Source organism: Rhinopithecus bieti, unplaced genomic scaffold (genome assembly GCF_001698545.2).
Source record: "Rhinopithecus bieti isolate Rb0 unplaced genomic scaffold, ASM169854v2 scaffold_25748, whole genome shotgun sequence".
NCBI lineage: Eukaryota > Metazoa > Chordata > Mammalia > Primates > Cercopithecidae > Rhinopithecus > Rhinopithecus bieti.
Window position 1 is genome coordinate 684079 of NW_016811783.1, and position 3739 is coordinate 687817.

Consider the following 3739-nt stretch of genomic DNA (forward strand, 5'->3'; position numbering starts at 1 on the left):
ATGTTAGCCCTCCCTTAGCCCCCCACCCCCCCACAGGTCTTGGTGTGTGATGTTTCCCTCCCTGTGTCTGTGTGTTCTCATTGTTCAACTGCCATTTATGAGTGAGAACATGTGGTTTTTGTTTTGTTTTGTTTTGTTTTCTGTTCTTGTGATAGTCTGCTGAGAATGATGGTTTCCAGTTTCATCTATGTCCCTGCAAAGGACATAAACTCATCCTTTTTATGGTTGCATAGTATTCCATGATGTATATATGCCAATTTTCTTTACCCAGTCTATTATTGATGGACATTTGGGTTGGTTCCAAATCTTTGCTATTGTGAACAGTGCCACAATAAACATACATGTGCATATGTCTTTATAGTAGAATGATTTGTAATCTTTTCAGTATATACACAGTAATGGGGTTGCTGGGTCAAATGGTATTTCTTGTTCTAGATCCTTGAGGAATTGCCACACTGTCTTCCACCATGGTTGAACTAATTTACGCTCCCACCAACAGTGTAAAAGTGTTCCTATTTCTCCATCTCCAGCATTTGTCTACAACCATCTGATCTTTGACAAATCTGACACAAAAAAGTGTGTTGTTTGCTGACTTTTTAATGATCACCATTCTAACTGATGTGAGATGGTATTTCATTGTGGTTTTGATTTGAATATCTCTAATGACCAGTGATGATGAGCATTTTTTTCATATGTTTGTTAGCCACATAAATTATTCTTTTGAGAAGTGTCTTTTCAGATTCTTTGCCCACTTTTTGATGGGGTTGTTTTTTCTTGTAAATTTATTTAAGTTCTTTGCAGATTGTGGATATTAACCCTTTGTCAGATGGATAGATTGCAAAAATTTTCTCCCATCCTGTAGGTTGCCTGTTTACTCTGATGATAGCTTCTTTTGCTGTGCAGAAGCTCTTTAGTTTAATTAGAACCCATTTGTCAATTTTGGCTTTTGTTGCCATTGATTTTGGTGTTTTAGTCATGGAGTCTTTGCCCATGCCTACATCCTGAATGGTATTGCCCAAGTTTTCTTCTAGGATTTTTATGGTCCTAGGTCTTACGTTTAAGTCTCTGATACATCTTGAGTTGATTTTTGTATAAGGTGTAAGGAAGGGGTCCAGTTTCAGTTTTCTGCATATGGCTAGCCAGTTTTTCCCCAACACCATTTATTAAATAGGGAATCTTTTCCCCATTGCTTTTTTGTGTCAGGTTTGTCAAAGATCAGATGGTTGTAGACGTGTGGTATTACTTCTGAGGCCTCTTTTCTGTTCCATTGGTCTATATATCTGTTTTGGTACCAGTACTATGCTGTTTTGGTTACTGTATCCTCGTTGTATAGTTTGAAGTCAGGTAGTGTGATACTTCTGAATAGGAACAGCTCTGGTCTGCAGCTCCCAGTGAGATTGACACAGTAGGCCACCATTTTCAATGCATAAACACATTCCTCAGTTCTGTGGTGTTCTTGGTCACACATTTATGGAGTTTCTGAAGGGCAGTGGAGATTACTGCCAGGCACAACACGACCTCTATGCAAACAAGGAAGCTGCAGAAATTCATTACTACTCCACCAAGAGGCACCCAAAAGAGTGGTTATCCTGGACACAGAAGTGTTGTATTGAAACCCACAGGGCATTTTACAAGAGTTCTGACCTGGATGGGGTAAACCTCACTGCACTTCCTTTCTGTTGCCTCGGTATTACTGGATTGAAGAATTGCCGCTTCTTGTTAGGAGGTTAGTTTCATTTATCATTACTTACAACTTCATACTCAAAGCACTGAGAATTTCAAGTGGAGTATATTGAAGTAGACTTCAGTTTCTTTGCATCATTTCTATATTCAACTTTTAAAATTCTTTCATAACCCTATTGAGTGTCTTTTAACTAAATTAACATGGCTGGAATGAAACACCCAGTTCCTGTGGAAGTCACATACAAGAGCATGAGGATTTCTTACCACACACAATCCAACCAATGTGACCTTAAACAAATTTATAGAGGAAGGTAAGAAGTATGGAGTTTTCACAATAGATAAGAGTATGTGAAGCAACTTATGACACTACTCTTCTGGAGAAAGAAGGTATCCATGTTCTCTATTGGCCTTTTGATGATGGTGCACCACCATCCAACCAGATTGTTGATGACTGGTTAAGTCTTGTAAAATTTAAGTTTCATAAAGAACCTGGTTGTGGTACTGCTGTTCATTGCACTGCAGACCTTGGGAGAGCTCCAGTACTTGTTGCCCTAGCATTAATTGAAGGCAAAATGAAAGATGAAGATGCAGTACAATTCATAAGACAAAAGCAGCGTCGAGCTTTTAACAGCAATTAACTTTTGTATTTGGAGAAGTATTGTCCTAAAGATGTGGCTTCGCTTCAAAGACTCCAGTGGTCATAGATACAACTGTTGCAGTCAATAAAACCAGGGTCCCTGATGCTACTGCCTTGGAAGTGGAACTTGAGACAGGACCTGATTTATTAGACATATTAGCAAACATGTTGGCTTAGTGATCAAGTCTAATGAAGCTTCCATAGGAGTACTGAAAGGCAGTTTTACCAGGCCACAAGCCGGATAGATTTGGCAACATCTGTGTTTGGGTTACAGTCAACCTATTTGGACACTTGTCAAAAGATTCTTGCTGTTAGCATTTAAAATGTGCTTGTCATTTGTACCAATTGACCTTTCCTGAAATCATGCAGTATTGAGTTATGTGTTGTTTAAATCTATTCCCATGCCAGAATCTTATCAATATATAAGAAAATTGGGAGGATTAGGTGCCACCTGGCACAATACTTGTATATTTTTAGTACCATACAGAACTAAAATCCTAGGAACTATGAACACTCTAGACCTTATGTAGTTTATTCCTTCAATCATTTCAAACATTGAAAGTAGGGCCTACATGCTGACTTGCCTGCTGTCTTTCATACTCGCATATATCAGGTTTGCTTAACCATTTTTTTTTTTTTACCAAGTCTTACAGTGATTACTTAATGTGTTTCAATAAATCTTACTTTGTGCTGTTATGAAAAACCTCCATTTAAAAAATCTACATTGTATAGAAGCACATGTCTTTAATGTCTTCAGACAGAAAGGCCTTACAGTTAATTTAATGTTTGCAATCTGAGGTGCAACTTCACAGGGACAGCCTGAGAAAAGAATGGGAGGGGGCTATTCATTATTTTTAGCAAAATATTGCCTTGGTCTTGTGCAGAGCATGTGCGATATGCCCTTTAATTTAGTAAAATATTTTTTAAAGGTAGAGATGATTTGTTACTGTAGCTAAAACAATTCTTAATCATAAAATTTCTGAAATTCTTGTAATTTTTTCCATATTTATCAGAAGTTGTTTACCAACTTATTTTTGTTTGAAAATGATTTTTTATTTCCTTCCCTTCCTAACCTTTCTTGCAAAAAAAGAAGTGGGTTTCTGCTAATGAATTGAGCAGACATCTAATATTTTATATGCCTTTCGAGCTGTGTAACTTAATATTTGGATACTTGATAATTTGTTTTATTATGTAATTGATAAAATGGTGATATATATTAAGGTTAGTTCAACCATATATTTATACTGTCTGGGGATGTGTGGTTTTAGTTCTGTGGGAGAAATAATTTGTCAGTGTTCATCAGCTTGTAAAAACAATGTGAGAGCTTAAACATCTAAATAAATAGTGAAATGCATTTATCATCAAAAAAAAAAAAAAAAAAAAAAAGAAAACAAACCAAACTCCTTCCCTATCAGGAGT

The 3739-nt window shown here is 36.7% G+C and overlaps 1 pseudogene; it reads left to right on the top strand.

Annotated features, from left to right (window-relative positions):
• Window positions 1-1884: 1884 nt before the first annotated feature.
• On the top strand, window positions 1885-2409 carry LOC108544115 (protein tyrosine phosphatase type IVA 1 pseudogene; annotated as a pseudogene).
• The last annotated feature ends 1330 nt before the right edge of the window (window positions 2410-3739 follow it).